General features: G+C 35.9%; 1 protein-coding gene across 3 annotated transcripts in view; it reads right to left on the bottom strand.

The window, feature by feature from the left end:
• LOC150092294 (tetratricopeptide repeat protein 39B-like) overlaps nucleotides 1-18,634 on the bottom strand; it is a 240,941-nt gene that overhangs the window by 189,280 nt on the left and 33,027 nt on the right. Inside the window, exon 1 of one of the 3 annotated variants that reach the window (XM_090414908.1) lies at nucleotides 5,334-5,394. The exons of the other annotated variants lie outside the window; for them this stretch is intronic. The gene's annotated coding sequence lies outside the window, so the exon portion shown is untranslated. Of the gene's footprint in view, nucleotides 1-5,333; nucleotides 5,395-18,634 lie in introns of those variants that run through there. 3 annotated transcript variants of the gene reach the window in all.

Below are 18,634 nucleotides of genomic sequence, written 5' to 3'. Positions count from 1 at the left end.
TGATTTTATTTTGGGGTTTAGGAGGATAAAACGGGCAATTATCTGACACAGACATTACAAAAACTTTTAATTTAAAAATATTATAATTATTTTAAAATCGTAAATTTATTCATGGTTCGATTATTAATTACATTCTTTTGTTTTCGTAGTAACATGAGGCTGTCCAATCACTGTGCAGTGATTGGACAGCTTCTTTTTTTTTCTTCATTTTTTTTTTTTCAGCTATGCCTTTCTATGTATTAAAATAAATTGGTGAAGTTGCTGAACTTTCGACATCCAGTACAGGTTTACACAACTTAATGCCATTAAAAAAGTAAAAAAGTGAAACTTAAAATGCAAGCAAACACACGATGCAAGGAAATCAGTGAAAATGGGTGAATATTGTTTAACAAACACAAATAAGAATCCAGTACAACATTTGAAAAAAAAATAAAAAATAAAAATAAAACCCTCACAGCCAAAATTTCTTGCGTATCTCGAATTTACTTGAACCTGTTTTCTCGTAACTGTAGAAAAGAAATATATAAAGAGTACAGAGACCTGTGATAGGCTATAACTAGGTTTCACTGTTTCAGGCAAATAGATTGTCCTACTTTGTACAATTCGTGATGTGGCATCACCGCGTTCTACTTATGCAAGACTCACGTGTATCCTATAAGTCACATGCGTAACCTGATCCTTTTCTCCTTATAGTTCTACACGTGATACAAAGGTTAATGGCCACCTGTCTAAGGTGTACGTATTGTAATTAAGAACTATTCTCACATTATAGTTCATTTTGGCGTTCTAATTCTAACGCCAAAGTCAAGCTGGATGTTATAATGCCCTACTCTTTCTTAATCTTCTACTTTTTTCTTAAAGCAGCATCTTACTATGTTTCCTTATCCATGAAATAAAAAAAAAAAGTATCAGGAAACTGCGACCGATCGTATGAGCAATCGTAAATACTTTCCCCTATATTGTCTGCCTACTCGATTTGATGTTATTTTTAATCATGCTCGGTCTCCGAGCGTCAGATTATCTAATTATAGGTCCACCACTTACTAAATGTACAATAGGTATACAACATCTCGTGGGCAAGATTCATAAAAACAAATAAATAAATAAAAATGAACTACTGCTTTTAAAATTTATTATAATTCTTGAAACTGGAAATATGAGTCGTCCAAACAATCATATTTTTGAACCATCTTCTTTCAGTTTAAGGGTCAGAACCATAAGAGAATCATTTACAAAAAGTCATAAAATGAAGTGGAGTCCAGTTGTTTACAATTAATGACAAGGCATTATTTCAATTTGCGTATTTATGCCAAATGCGTATGTTTTCATTTCATTTTTTTTAACGTATAAGTCTGTAACCATTTGAATCTATGTGTAGCATTGTTCGCTCTAATCAAAACCAAACGAAACAAAAAATTGCTAATAGTTACATTAATGCCACTCTTTTTATGTGTGCTGCATGTGCAATTTCACCTATTAATCAGTCCATGATATCATGAAGTTTAACACTTGCCGAAAATATTTAAAAGCAAATTTAAATCTCGTTCTTAAAGGACCAAAATATTTACGAAGTCATGAAGCATTGTTATTTCTTTCCCGATAACAATATTAATGGATCTTAGTTTAAACTGCTTACTTAGTACCTGTTATAAAATATATGCAAACATCTTAGCATATAAACTTAGCAAATAGCATATAAACTTAAACGTATAGTAGACCCAAAATTAATAGAAGAACAAAATGGATTCAGAAAAGGCAGGTTTTGCACAGACTCTGCATTTACGTTAAAATTACTAATCGAAAAAACAAAAAATGAACATAGAAACACACATAGTTTATAGATTACACTAAAGCATTCGATAAAATTATCAGAGAAAAACTATGGGAAATCCTTTAAGAATATGAAATACCAAACCAACTTTTTAGAGCCTTATTTAATATATAAAGATAATAAAATATCTGTGAAGTACAATAATTTATCATCAAGCTGGAAACCAATACATAGAGGAATACGTCAGGGGGGGGGGGAGGGTTGTCCTCTCTCACCTGATTTATTTAATATATACATAGATAAAATCATAAAAGAATGGAAGATAATTAATGAAGGAGAATTCAAGATGAACCGTAACAGATTAGCTACTCTACTTTTTGCTTATGGCCAAATAATCCTTGGAAACAATGAAGATCAACTACAAAATTCATTGTGCAGTCTAAATAATCTGTTAAAAGCATATGGTAATGAAATATCAACAGACAAAACAAAAGTCGTGGCCTTCAAAGGTGCTAATCCAATAAGAAGCAAAATGGTAAACAAAAAATAATAGAGCAAGTAAATACATTCAATTTAGGATGCAAAATATCATATGAAAATGAAGTTGATATAGAAACACACACGAATAAGAATTTACAATGCAGTACCTACACCTACCTTACTTTATGGCAGTGAAATATGGACAATAAAAAACAGCAGATGAAAGAAGAATTGAATCATAGGTTTGTTTTGAACGGACTTGGAAAAGTAAAACCTGCTGACTTCACTGTTTGATTCTTCAACTAACAATCGACTCCTTAACGCCACGTTTGCTATAATAAACTGGTAGAGTCAATGACATTGAGGTTGGCAATTCTGGCAAATCTATGTTGTTAAGTAGCTTTCACTTACCCACCGATCATAATCGGTATGTATAATTTCTGTATAATTTGTTGGTCTGTATAAAGCAAATATATTTGCATTCTTACTTGGAGTACAGCACCTGATTGTCAAACGCTCTTATAATTATATTGAGCTTGTTTCTTGAAAATTGATCGCCTATATTCTATACCTACCGGGGAAAAAAAATTGTAAAAATTTATGGGTGCGGCTCTCCGACATCAGCAAGTAAAAAATGCAGACCACCAGCTGATCACAGCTTGATCCCCGGTGTGTGTTGTATGTACTTGCAAAGACAGAATTGTCTAACAAATCTTCCGTACCGAAACGTTTCTGGATCGCATTTATTTTCTCAAAACAAGGGCAGCTGGGAGTCCCCATGCCAAACAAACTTCTTTCTCTAGAACAGACTGTATCACTTATTTACATGAGGATAATATATTGCGCTCGTAAAATATCGATATTGCCTCCGAGGGGCTTTTAAAATTCAATATTATAAATTTGTAACAATATCTGTAGGTCGTTGTAAATAATAAATTGTCTGCTGCCTGCACCTTGAATCTTTTAAGTGGCTCGTTGATCTTAAGAGAATCATTGCCCTCAAGAGAATCATTGACCACTTTTATATATACATATACCGGTGGTCGGAAATGTTGCAGTGCAAGGGTGAACAACGAGTAACATAAAGTTTCTTGTGAAACTGAAGAAATCCGCGACGGAAAATTTTCAATTATTGGCTGAGGCTTACGTCTCGTGCACGCGTTTTTGAATGGTACACATGATCTTCGGAAGGCAGAGAAAGCGTGAAAGATGATCGTCCAAGCCGCCCATGTACAGCAGTTACCGAGATGTAATTCAAAAAGACAGAAGGTTGGGTGTTCGAGCTGTAGCTGAGAAAGTTTATTTGGACAAAGAAAGTGTTCGACGCATTTTAATGGAAGAATTGAACATGAAATATGTTTGTGCAAAAATGGTTCCAAAAATGTTGTCAGATGAACAAAAAGAATTGCAAAGAAATGTGTTTGGACCTTTTGCAACGCACTAAGGATGAACCAGATTTGTTGAATTCGGTAATTACATGTGATGAAACTTGGATATTTACGTATGATCCGGAAACCAAGCGACAATTAATGCAGTGGAAGCAGTGATGTAGCTAGAGCTTTTGTCAACGGTCCCTGAGTTTGCCGTCCCTCTCAATACACCAAAAATACTACAAAAAGTCAAAACGACGTATAGGGAAATAAATTAAAAACTATGTTTATTTTTGAAGTAAAACTTTAATTTCACCATTTTAAAATGCTATTTTTCTTGCTTTTCTGTTAGCAAAATCGTCGATGACATTGTAGAAGTCTATTTCATAGTAATGTAGGTAATTCTTAATCAATTTTATTTAGAAAAACTCCTCTCACAACTAACAACACTTACAGCACTCGTGAGGAAAATTCGCTGTAGTATCACAATATTTGGAAATGAGTTCTCGAGACTGTATTTTAAAATTAACTGCAAAAGTTCAAGAATGTTCAAAGTGCCGCTTGGGGCGGACCTCCCCCCCCCCCTCTAGCTACGCTACTGAATGGAAGTCAGCAACATCTCCAAGACCAATGAAAGCACGCATGAGTCGTTTGAAATTCAAGGCCATGCTGATTGTTTTCTTCGATATCCAGGGTATTGTAATGGCAGAGTGGGTTCCCAGCAGCTGGATGGATTTTGCACCAAGACAACACCAGTCCACAACGCTTTGTCTGTGACGCAGTTTTTAGCTAATTACAACATCACTGTGCTTGAGCACCCACCCTTTTCTCCAAACCTGCTACCTGCGACTTCTACCTCTTCCCAAAGATCAAATCGGTGCTCAAAGGCAGGTCTGGCTCTGGGAATTTTGTCGCCCCGTGCAATAGCATATTTTTCAGCCCCTTTCCCCTATTTTGCCGCTCTCATTGTTACTAATATCGACATTACTGGGATCGCAATTAGAAGTACTTGCCATGAGCTCAGAATTTTTGGTTTTGGTCCTTTCGCTTATTTTCTCTTGTACTACATTAGCTATTTCAGTTTTTCGATATTTATGCAGAGCACGCTTTGTTTCTGAATATCGCCTTCTTTTTCCGATTTTTTGTTCGCGATATTCTGCACACTGACATTGCAATATTAAACGATTTTAAATCATAATTTTAAATGATTATGATTTTAAAAAATATACAGTACAATGAAGTTTTATTATGTAAACATTTAGCTAACGACATCTTGAAGTCTGCTTTCAACAGAGAAGGAATAAATGACTTTTTTATGATTTATTTTTTATATAGTTTAGGCCACTTTTCCGCCCCCAACACTTTACGCCTCGTGCAAAGGTATGTGGCGCTCCATCGGTAGAGTCGGCCCTGCTCAAAAGGAATCCATTTTTGTCAGTAGAAGATGTGAAAGCAAAAACGACAGAGATTCTCAGCAGTCTTTCAGAAAATGATCTGCAAAATCGCTTTAAATGTTGACAGCATCATATGCAGTTGTGTGTCAAATTTACTTATTATTTGTAGAAATACAAATAATAAGTACATTATTACTTCCTCGAAATAACCTGGCAGGAATATGACATTTCAAGGAATTCTTCACTTCACTATAAATTTTGAAGCCAACTTTTTTTTACCAGGGACATAAACTGACAGTTAAAAAAAGGAACACTTACTTGTAATGGATTTAAATCGTTGCTCAAGGCGAATCACGTATACTGCGCAATTTGTAAACATGTCAGATAGAAATAACAGCACGAGTCTTAAATAAGGTGAAGCTGAAATCACGTGGAAAGTAAAAATAACTGATGAATAACAATTGTCTGATTTTTTTAAAAGCATATTATTTTATAAATATACTCCATGGCCTTTAACTCAGTTGTATTGCATGAAATCTTGTCAATATTTACACTGTGAATAACGCAGTTAATAAAAAGCAGCGCCATCTATATGGTGAGCGATAGCTAATTTTTCATGAATTTTCATTGCGGTATAAGTGACAGGTCATGAGTATTGTCGTGTTATGAATTTAAACCATACTCGCTATATCAATTTCCCTTTATCTGCTGCGTATCGAATTCAATTAGTAATATGTGAACAAGCTGATAAAAATACTTCTTGCGCTAATTCTCTAAACATGTTTTGATTTTGGCTTTTAATATTCGCATAAGTAAAGAGAGTTCAGGGTGATACTAGAGTTTCAGATTTAGATTTATATACATCAGTTGTTTGGATCGAGAGAACGGAAAAAATTGAAATGGAAATTCCATTGATCATTCCATTTCTCCTTTCTCTTTGTCTTTTTCTTTTTTCTTTCTTTCTTTTTTTTTTTTAAACCTACATTTTTAGCTTCAATCAAGTTTCACCGATATAGTGAAAGCATTCATTGGATGCCATCAAAACTTTTTCGCACTGTGGAAGATAGAGAAGATAGGCGGGTGGGAGGAATACTGCCGATGATAGCAGATGAATTGCAACCAAAAAGAATAGGAGACAGGCGGGTAGCTGTTCATTTGAAGCAATCTGGTGTGAGATTAAGACCAGTAAGATAAAATATACACTCTCTGTCCAAAAAGAAACCGAACTTTTTGGAGATGGAAGAAACCAGTGGCGCCACCTGTTGCATCTTGTTGTTGTCGAAAGCGGCAACCTTCCTTAGTGTTGTGTCAACTGTTTATGGCATTTGTTTCATTAGAAGCAGAGTTATAGTGCCAAGAGTGACTGTGTTTTGACGAAGTGTTGGTCGTTACGGTGAACTTGTGGGGAACAAATCGCGAATTCAATTTACGAAGGCCCAAACTCTCGACCAAATGTTGTGCACAGTTGATTTTGGAATCCAAAATTCATCTTCAATCAATCTCATGGGCGATTTCGGGTTTTCTTTGATAAAATCACGCAGTTTTTTTATGTTAACTTCGCTCAGTCCAGTTTTTGGACGGCTTTTCGCCCTCCTCAAGAGTCTCACGACCAATTTGAAATCGCTTAAATCACTCGTAAACTTGATTGTTCGTCAAAACACACTGTCACTCTTGGCACTATAACTCCGCTTCTAATGAAACAAATGTCATAAACAGTTGACACAACATTAATGAAGGTTGCCGCTTTCGACATCAAAAATATACAACAGGTGGCCACTAATTTCTTCTACTTTCGAAAAGTTCGGTTTCGTTTTGGACGGAGGGTGTACAGTTGGTTGTTGTATGGGCCAGGGAGTTCTACAGATCTGGAAGACATGCATCGCCAAATTAGTACAATCAGTACAGTCGAGTGATTATTATGGGGGACTTCTTTATAGAGACAGACTGGAAGGAAGAAAGATCACATGGCAGGAAGGAAATAAAATTTATACGCTTGCTAAGAGCTAATTACTTAAGGCGGCATGTAATGAAGGGGACTAGGGGGTGGGAGAGCATTGGACCTGGTCACAGGATCAGAAGAGCTATCCATAACCAAGGTGACCACATCGCCTGCAATTGGTGAAAGTGACCATGCAATCTTGACTTGGGAAATTGTACATCAGGAATATTCTGTCAAGAAGGGGTATTTGTGGAACTACAAGGCAGGTGGTTATGACATTCTTAGAAAGAAGCTTAAATCTGTACCATTGCATAAAACACTGCCGGGAAAGGATGTTAATACTGCATGTGATATAGTTTAACTATATCCCATGCACGACTAGAGGAAGCAGTATTAAATTGAATTAAATAAAACTAAAGAGAAAGGTGTCCAGCAAACTCATGAAAAATACAAGGCTCAGGCAAGAATGGTCACCTGCATGGCGAGGAATACAAATCAGATCATGAGAAGAATTTAGTCGAGCAGGCCAAAGGAAATCCCAGAGAGTTCTTTCGTTATGTGGAAAGTAAGAGAATGGATGATTATGGAAGATTAATCTTAATGAGTAATGATGGTCACGAAAAGACCGAAGTGAATAAAATGATTGAGTTACTGAGGGACCACTTTGCAAGCATATACATTCCTAGTGCGGTTACTGCTTCAACCTTTGTGACAGACCAGACACTAATGCGAGAACAGAGGTAGATGAATTAGAGGTCTTTACAATATTGCAGAATCTCAATGTAAATACAGCTGTGGGGTTAGATGGGATATCAGCTAGAGTTTTGGGAGAATGTACAAGAGAACTGGCAATGCCTTTGACTAAGCTGTTTAATGTAAGTCTCAGCTCTAGTAGAGTTCAAAGGGAGTGGAAAGAGTGCAAAATTATTCCTTTGCATATGGGAGTTCTAAGACTACATTAGCAAATTATAGACCAATCAGTATCTCAGGCATGGTGGTAAAAATACTAGAAAAACTGGTAAAGAAAGAGCATTCAAGAATGGGTATATAAAAATGTGATATATATGAGGGCCAGCATAGCTTTGTGAAGGAGCTGTCATGCCTTAGTAATTTACTAACTTTTTATAATAGGGTAACAGCTGAGTTGGAGAAAGGAAATGGCTACACACGATGATTTTGCTGGATTTTGCAAAGGTATTTGACAGAATGCCACATGGAACTCTGTTACGCAAATGAGAACAAATGGAGATGGATATGACACAGGTTAAGTGGATAAGAGGGTAGCTGCCGGCGAGATATTAATAAGTGGTATATGGAGTGGCAGAATAGAGGCGAAAATAGGTGACTAGTGGTGTGCTGCAAAGTTCAGTGCTGGGACAATCTCTTTAATTTTTACACAAAAATTTTTACACAAATGATATAGGAAATAACCTGAAAGGAAATATTCAGTTGTTTGCTAATGATGTGAAATTAGGTACAGTAATAGTTAATCAAGGCGATGTGGAGAGCTTGCAGGACGATTTAAATAAGCATGTTTCAGTATTGGCAAAAGTTAATTTAGTCGGTTTAATGTCGAGAAATGTAAAGTTATGCACTTTAGGATAAATATATTACAAGCCGTTTAACACATTGATGGCACTGTACTCCAGGAAATAGATGAAGCTAGAGATTTAGGGCTGGTGGTAAGCAGAGAGTTAAAGTTTAAAGGACATATTGCTAAAGTTGTAGAGGTAAGGAAGTTATAATTCCTCTTTATAAGGCCTTGATACATTCACATCTGGATTATTGTGCTCAAGTCTGGTCCCCTGGGTTTCTTGGGGATGAGGAAGCGGCGGAGAGGATTCAGAGGCGAGTGACAAAGATGGTGAGTGGCCCGTGGAATGTGCCCTATGATAATAGATTGAAGGTGTGTGGATTGCAAAAATTGGTTAATAGGAGCAAAAGAGGGGATATGATAGAAACATTTAAGTTGCTTAAAGGGTTTTATAGGATAGATGCATGGAAAATGTTTCAGCATGTGGCTAGAGGGACCAGAACAAGGGGTCATTCCTGGAAGGTGAATAAAGGTGTGGTTAGTAGGGATGCTGATTTATAGATTCGATTATATAATAATAATAATAAACGAAAACACCGATACTAAAAAACTAGGAATCCTCACTTTTCAAGTTAAAAATGTTTTTCCGGAAACTCAGTGTCTGGTCATAAAATTATTTCGGTAATTATCAGTAAACGTTTGGAAATCTCTGACTCATGACGTACTGTGTCTAAGAGAAAATTCTTTAAGAAAAAGGTCGCAGCATAAGACGAGGTTTGACATTTCTATCAACGCTTCCAGCAAGGCTTCCAGCAATGACTTGCTTGTACTATTATGATGTTAATGGTCCGTACACCAAGCAAATCAACCTGATAGGTCGGTGCACAGTACCAAAACAGCCCGATTTTGGTACAAATACTATTAACCTCGATGATCAAGATGTTTTTGCGGTAGTGGAACAAGATAATGCAGTCATGCACTGCCGAACGACCCAGCAGCTGCTACGTAGCGCCACATAGGGTGGTATTATGCCTTAAATAATATCACCCTTCACTTCCTCGTAGGCTCTGAGCAAAACCGATGAAAGGGCAGTTTTTCCCTGTATATTTTTCGGAATTTTTCTTCCGGGAAATATTTCCGCTTCGACAATAGCAAATGATCGGTGAAAAGGGCTGTCATAAGAGTCGCAGTCCAATTTTGAAATTAGAAAAAAAATTAATAACTAAGATGGAGCAAAAACAACAATATAACATTAGTGCATAACATTCTGTATAAAGTAGAATGATGGCCTCATTTAAAAGACATGAATTGCAATATATGAATGTGATTCAACCGATGTGTGTTGACAATGAACCACAACGACCGGACAGAAAAGGTAGCAGAAAATATGAAGCATGTCTATAGAATGCCATACAAACTTATAATTAATGTGCTGTCAAGCAAAATTTCCATTATAAAATATAAAAAGATGCTTTGAGGTTGACTGTCATCTCTTCTTGTTCAATATAACGCTCTCATTCAAGCGAATAAGAAAAGTAATATTTAAAAAGAAAAAATAAATAAATGATCAGTAACTTGCTGTGACTAAAATCCAAAATGCTTGTCAGGAGTTTGATAATCATTTCAACATTTAGTCACAATAAGTCGATGACTGAATAAGACAGTGATAAGCGGATTTCAATAACTTTTAATTCATCAAATAATTGGCCAGAATATTATAAAGGACACGCTTTGTCCTTTATAATATTCTTGGCAATGTTGATGATGTATCAAACACTGAGATAGGCTGCGGTACTAAACTAGCCACGCACTATTGATGTTATAGTCGTTTAAAATAATGATAAAGTTGTAAGTAAACTGAAAGTGCTACACTAATGAATAAGTGAAAAAAAAAATAAATAAGTAATTCGGTATACAGCGGTGGTCTGGAACCTAACTTGTTGTATGAGGGCGCTGTTGCTTCCAGTAAACTGGTGTAGAAAATATTTATCGACAATGATATTTTTAGCAAGTTTATAGCCTCTAAGTGACACTTTTATTCTAGAAGATTGTAACTGACCATCAACTGGCTGACTCTCCGCCAATAAAAAAACTCTTAAGCAGAAAGACGATCTTTAAGACTATACCACTCCCTCCATTTTTTAAAAAAATTGAATTTTGAATTATTTATTACATAATATAAGCGAAACGAGTATTATTTGGATGAAGCCATATATTCGGAAGAGAAATAAAGAAATCCATCAGTTATGTAATAATTAAATATTTTTTAAAGTTCATCTTCTGCCCTGCTTAACAGATAAAAATCCTACTATCATAAAATATGAACCTCGTTTCACCTTCTCTAAAGCTCTGTGTTAATGATCTAACCGGACAGTTTGGGAAGTTAAGCAATAAAATTGATTTTAGTTAGATTATAATAACTTCCCTTTAGCTTTATTGTCCTTTTTTATGTGCTAACACTTTTTTTTTCTATTGTAGCTATGTTAGTTTTGTATTTTAAGGATTTGTAAATATAGATACAACGTGAATCTGCATTCACAACAAATCTTCGAGACTGTGACTCATATATCCCATGTATCAAGCTCCTCCGTAGCGCAAGTGGAAGAACAATGTCCTTCGAATGGAAAATACTTGAGTTCAATTCTCTTCGGAACAAGAAAAATCATTTATGGACTTCTTCAATTGAAAGAGAGTTAGCCGAGCTCATACGGCTGTAGCAGGATTCTTCACCTGAAACTCACGTTTTTCATCCAGCGTGGGAAAAAAAATGTTGTTGTTGGTGGTGGTAGTTGGCTGTAGATGGTGTTGTGTGTTGATGGTAGTAGCGTCGTTGTGATGGTAGCAGTTGGAGGATTAAGTAGGGAAGATGGCGAGTTGAGTATAGTGGAGAAGCGTGGACCCCTTGGAGGTATTGCAGTTGTGTTCTTCCACAGGCAAGAAGTAATATACTAAGAAAGTAAGGTGGGAAACGTTAAAGGTTGGAAATTGAAGGATCCATGAGTGCGGTAAGAGATCCTGTACCCTGCTCTATAGACCAAACATGGTGCTTTTTTTTTTCCAGACACTTCATGCCTCTGATCAGCGGTGTGTTAGCCATAGTAAGGGTGATGAAAAGCATCTATCATCTTAAAGTTCCACCCTTGTTTGTGCCGAGTGAAAAGCGAAAGACTATAGCAGCTGTAACAAATCATTGACCAATGAAAATCATTATTTTGAATTTTTAGTGCCTTCGAGTATGGTGGAGTGTTCAAAATGAAACCAAATTGGTACTGTCGTCACTTCTTGCAAGTCAAGAACTTGCAAGATGTCCTATTGTAAGTAAAAATATTTTTCTCGATGTTGACAAATCGTGTTCTAGATATCCGAATATGGTTGGGATTTCTGTACAGGAATTAAGCTAGCTGCATGTTTGTGGTCGTCAGTTAGAATTCTGTTTTTAACGGATATACCTGACAGTGGTCTATCAAAATGTTTCGCTTTAAGTATTCTTATTGTTTGTGAAATAAAAAAGAGAAATAAAATTGTTTATTTTGTTCGTAATTTTTCATCTTCCTGCTCACGAAAGAGACTGATTACAGGAGCTTTGCTTCGTTAGAAACTAAAATTGTTTTAATGTATATAATATTGCTTTTCCGTGTGTTATCTGTTAGCGTTGAAGACATATGTGGGGAAATCGTTATTGAGGAAATGAAAGTTGTGGTTGAAGAAATTACTAAATCAGTTATGATGCAAACCAATGAAACATATAATTAATTTAATGATGAAACTGATGATGCATTTCAATTGCAGGAAATTGCTTTTTTTTTTTCATACGGTTTACCGAGTAAGTTGATCTTTAAGCAGGCAAGTAAGCTTTTATCTCCAAGAAACTGGTTGTTAATACCACAGCTCAGACAAGTCGATCAGAAAATTCGAATTGTTTCAGATAATAATACCAGTTAACGTTAGGAACACGAGAAAACGACAACAGTTGTCTGCTGTACTCACGTCTACAGAGGTAGAATAAAGGTAGAAACTGACTGTTTACCAATTTAAAAAAAAAAGTTATTTAGGGATAAAAGAAGTGTGCCTGCTTCCTATCTGGGGATAAATGTGTTACAGGATTTATTTATTTATTTGTAATTGGATTCTGTTCGTATTCTGAGATTGTTTTTTTTTTATTATTATATTTAAGATTATATATATTTAGCCCGCGGTTAGCCTAGTGGTTTCGCAACCATGTGCCTGGGGAAGGAGTGTCCTAGGTTCGATTCCCGTCTTGGGCGTAGACAGCAGGGTTTTCCCCCAGTTTATCTGGGGTTTTTTCATCCCGCAAGCACGTAAACCAGCCCCGTAAACACACGGATTACAGTCATGAATATCGCATTTAGGGGATGCAGCAGAGGAGTGGCGAACCGGCTGCAATAATACGCCAGTAACTCTTGATTAGGAGGGGACTCAACTCGTCCTAAGATGGACGAGAAGGATAGGATAGGATATATATTTCATTCTGTAATGTCTTTGTCTTTACATTGTACATTTGTTAAATACTGCGATATATGAATTATCAGTCTGTTGATCGTGCTGTTCCAACTTATCTGTTACTTCAGCACTTTACTAATACATTACGACTTGCTAGTGAGTAATTTTTCGACCTGTTCTTCTTAGCCATTTGCTAGCAAAACCAATTTATGTCTTTTATGTCTCATTTTGGTAAATATATGTGTTCTCATCTGGCATTTTGAGGAGCAACAATGCTAGTTCCTTGATCAAATAACTTTTTTAGCCAACACTATAGGCAACTTGTGGAAAAGAAACCCAGGCCTCTTTTCCGAGTTAGCAGCATCGATGACGAAACTACTAAGGCCTCAAGTATCACGTTTTCTAATATCGGCTCACACATGAGAGATGCAAATTGATTACATTGCTATCCCTAAACGTTATTGTTGCTACAATCTTCATCTAAAGATCAGTCCTACGGGAAAACGGACGAATCTGAGATTATACGTATCTCCTTGTGAAGAAAAGAGTAATACAAAATAGCTTTAATAATAGGTAAACATGGTGCTGAGGTTGCCAACTGCTCGGAGCAATAACACGCTTAGTTTAGATGAAAGTCTATCAGAATTATTTTTGCTAATAAACAGTAATAAAATTAAATCGTATGATGTGTAATGAGAGAAAATGACTTAAATTTTATGCGAAACAAAATTTGATGGAAGAAAATTGAAAACAATGTAATATATAATTACATGCTTGAATGCACTACACGGACAATAGAAGTTTTATAATTGTTCATGTTACATCAAGTTAACATCAGTTATCTAAAATTAAGCACTGGTATGGCACAATGGCCAGAAGAACAATAAGAAGTCATACTTGTTTTAAAATAATTACCTTCTTTTCTTGTAGAGACAATGGAAATTACTAGTTAGACAAACATTTCAGAATTATCTCTGTATAAGCAAATATTTCTTCATCTTTTTATCATTTATCATCTGATATTTTTCGTTTATATTTGCAATATTGCTCAACTTATTGTTCAATCAGAAGGAAGCGTTTTCAACTTCGTTGCATGGACGTTAGTAGCATTCTTCTAGCTTTCTGTTTAAATTCATTATTTAAATGTGTGTAGCCTTATGGCAAAGTTTCTACCATTATTAGGGATATACACCCTCTGTCCAAAAAAAAAAAAAAAAACCCGAACTTTTCGAAAATAGAAGAAACTAGTGGCGCTACCTGTTGTATCTTTTTGTTGTCGAAAGCGGCAACCTTCATTAGTGTTGTTTCAACTGCTTATGACATTTGATTCATTAGAAGCCGAGTTATAGTGCCAAGAGTGACGGTGTGTTTTGACGAACTGTCGGTAGTCACGATATTCATTCCGTACGTGACGAATTCTCGCTATCAATCTCTTCAAAACTTCGAGATAAAACTCATCATTAAACGTTTGGCCAGGCGGAACGAATTCTTTGTGAATAATGCCCTTGGAATCGTAGAAACAAATCAGCTTGTCTTTACTTTTGACTTCTCCAAGCGACTTTTTTTTCAAATGTCCCTCTTCTGGTGGTCTCCACTCAACATTCTGGAGCTTTGTTTCGGGCTCATACTCAAAACACCACGTTTCGTCACCAGTAACAATCGTTTCAAGGAAGTTTGAGTCCTTACGAGTGGTTTTAATGAGGTCCTTGCAGTGTTCAATTCGATACATTTTTTTGTCGCCGGTCAACTTGTGGAGAATAAATCGCGAATTCAATTTACGAAGGTCCAAACTCTCGGTTAAAATATTGTGCACAGTTGATTTTGGAATCCTCAATTCATCTTCAATCAATCTCACGGGCGATTTCAGGTTTTCTTTGATGAAATCACGCACTTTTTTGAATGTTAACTTCGCTCAGTTCAGTTTTTGGACGGCCCGGGTTTTTGTCGTCCTCAGGCATCTCACGACCACTTTGAAATCGCTTAAACCACTTGTAAACTTGAGTACGAGATAAACATTCATCACCGTATGCTTTTTTTGAATCATTTGATACGTTTTGGTAAAATGTTTACTAAGTTTAACACAAAAGTCAATCGTAGCTCTCTGTTTGAAACTCATTTTCCGACCATTCCTCAAAACACAGTGTCACTCTTGGCACTATAACTCGGCTTCTAATGAAACAAATGTCATAAACAGTTGATACAACACTAATGAAGGTTGCCGGTTTCGACAACAAAAAGATACAACAGGTAGCGCCACTAGTTTCTTCTATTTTCGAAAAGTTCGGTTTGTTTTTGAACAGAGAGTGTAAGAGTCAGCTTACTTTCTTTGATAATGCCGATAAAAAGGCGCTAAACGATTTTTAATCCATTATGTAGTCTACAAAAATAATTAATCTATTGACTAAAATAATTCATGTCTCAAGTAGTTAACTATGAGCAACCAAAACCGTTAATCATGGAAGTGTATTTAAACGTGGATTGAAAAAAATGGGTTATCCGAAGAATGACGAGTTTTTTCTTTAATTAGAATAGAGGTTTACGATCTATCTTCAAAGCAGGATTACGTAGTTTTCCTTACAATAAAATACACTGCAATGTTTTATACATTCAAGACTGCATTAATATACTGCATAACCGAATTTAGAATTGCAATATAAAATGATATAGCGCTTCAGACAGAATATCTAAGAATGATTAAGCATTATTTAGCACATGTAATTCAGCTTAAACAAAAATTTTAACGCAACAGAAAAATAAACTAGTTAAGATGATTCCAAATTATACATATGCTCAAGAAAACGAATTTTACTCAAAGAACCAGAGTCATTGCGAGTTTTGGCAATGGGTGCAATTGGCATACTTTTAAGGTATAATTTTAGGTTTTACGTATATTTTATACTTAAAATATACTTTATAACAAACGAAGTTTGATGGATGAAAATTGGAGAAATGCAATATATAATTATCTGCTTCAATGCACTACGTAAACAGTAGAAGTTTTATTAAAACTCTTTATTTTATAATTGATGATGTTACACTTCAAGTTATAATTATAATTTATTACAGTAGTATCTAACAAGGAAAAAAATTAGTATATTAGAAGAAACACTCCTCTGAAACTGTATAATTAGCATAAGTAGTGATGCGTGATTTGTTTCTTAAGCTTATTATTTATCTTCATTTCTGTTCGGCTATTAACGAAGGAGGATACTTTTGGTTTTACGTTAGTCAATGGTCGAGTAAATGTGACACTCAGAGAATAACAGGGAAAAAAGAACTAATAGAGCTACTATTACATTATAGCCTTTTGGTTTGTATTGGTATCAGTTTTTCCTTTAAAACGACTGCTCATTTAAAAGCACACAGTTACCACACATACAGTTCAACACTCTAAATTTGCGTAATGACCATGACTTTCAGGTACGTGTTGTTAGCTGCTATTGTTGAACGAACTATTTTTTCATATAATCTTGTAGCAGAATGCGAAAGATCTCTCTTTTTGGGCTTACACCTCTGCTCTTTTTTTTCTTGTCATAAACACATTATATCCATAGCCTTCAAGTATTTTTTTCTCCTCGAGACCTCACTTGTACGGATGTGCCTGTATACGAATCCCAAATTCTCCCAATGTTATCGTTCTCACATATGAAGAGGTGCACGAAAAATATCCAAAAATTTTTGTAGGTATCCAGAAGAGTCAATCCTGTTAATATAGGTGACCACTTCCTCACAGTCTCCCCCTAATCATTTTCTCATACCCATTCTACTTCAGGCTTATTCTGTGCTGTAATAGTTTCACAATTAAGGTTTTGACAACTGACCACCATTACATACCATTCCTTCACGCTCCTCAAAGTCCATAAAAAATACGATCGGCTGCTGATTAACATCAAATTACAGTCCAAGAGAAAATCTAAATCAACTTAATCCTCATTTTCATTTCAATCTCTAGGTGTTCACGAAAAATACTATTAGGTTCTTTATCTCTTCCAAACCTCTCACACACACACATACACACACGAAGAAATGATGTACCAGACGTTTTGCAACATTTCTGTGTGACATTAATATTAAATGAGCCTCTGTAGCTCAGTCGTTATAGACGAACCTTTGGTGGGAAAGATCTGGGTTTGATTTCGGTCCATGACGTGAGGAACCTTTATCTGGTCCTTTCGACGAAAGGTGAGTTAGCTGGTCTGATACGAAGGTAGGGTATTTTTTCATCCGGAAACTCGAGTTCAGGCAAACCGGCCCCGTGAACACACGCATCTACAGACATAGAACACACCGGGAGACATAGGGCTTACCACCTTATCCTCCAGTTACGGTTGCGTTTGCGAAGTCCAAGAATAGTTGGAAGGTCGTAGGCGCTTATGTGCCTGCTTGGACCACTGATGGATGGATTAATATTAAATAAAAATAAAAACTATTCATCTCATACACATAAGTGCACAACATCAGAAAATATAGTTATGCATTAGCACTTAGCTAACACAGCTCACCGCAATGTCAGCTTCAAATTATAGCCATGAATGTCTATGATGACATCTTTATTGCAAAAAAGAAAACAACCCCTTTCAGTGGCATAAGAATGAGGGATAAGCTCTTCTGTCTGAAGCATGTTAAGTTCCATGTTTTGTAATATTGATGTGTTACTCGCTGCAGATAATGATATGCCGAAATAATATACTCAATTGTTCATTTTGAACCGAAAATGTCGTGTGGATCCTATTCAAAACTCACGTAGTAGCTTTTGTAGCATGAAAGCACTCGGAACCCAGAAGCTAATACAGAACTCTGCCTAAATGTAAGGATGAATTTTGACAGAGGGAATTTCAGATGTGATTCTGCAATCAATGCAAATGATAGAGTATAATACAGCAGATGGCAGACCACTAAATTAACAATGGAACATTGTCATATGTTCTCACAGTGACATCGTATACCAGCCAACCAACATCTTGAGTAAGTTTGCAGACACAATACGTCATTTTTTCCAATGACTGAAATTGGCAAAGGGGCAAGGAACTAGTAAGTAGTATTTGAATGGCATGGTGTAGCAAAGTCACATTAAGGCAGTCCTGAAGCAACGGACTTCGATCGGGCCAGGACGTACGATACACATTTGAGGCTGCTTATCTCAAAATCACATTACAACAACTAGAATGAGTTAAGATATCTCTTAAGATATAATTTTTTAGAGCAATTGATTTGATCCTGAGATGATGAGGACACATACTTTTAACAGGATTATTCCCCCTGCCTAAAGAAGACAGTCATCACGAGGATCATCTTCCTTAGTTCTGTTATCCAACATTAGCACATCGCTGATATTGACTTACAGTTAGGTAGTCAGTAATCATTGTAGTTACTGTAAGTTGGCTTTCAAATATTTGAGTTACAGACGTAGTTATTTATAATCATTGACTACAGTTTGAACACAGTGCTGACACCAAAATCTAAATACGTGAAATTTTCAAGTGCTTGAAATATTTGTATAAATACTACTGGAAAGATTTCTACTGCATTAATGTCACAGGAGAAGGTCTTGATTAGGATGAGATTTTATAGCGGCGAAAAGATTTATTTGCATAGTCGCTACACACAATTCAAAGCGTTCGACATGTGCATAACCGTTATTATAAGTGACAGATCTACTGGAAATCGGATGATTGTTCTATCGTC

This window comes from Typopeltis vanoorti, chromosome 26 (assembly GCF_054136105.1).
Source record: "Typopeltis vanoorti isolate ZY-2024b chromosome 26, IOZ_Tvanoo_1.0, whole genome shotgun sequence".
Taxonomy (NCBI): domain Eukaryota; kingdom Metazoa; phylum Arthropoda; class Arachnida; order Uropygi; family Thelyphonidae; genus Typopeltis; species Typopeltis vanoorti.
This window is presented reverse-complemented; position numbering and strand designations above follow the sequence as displayed.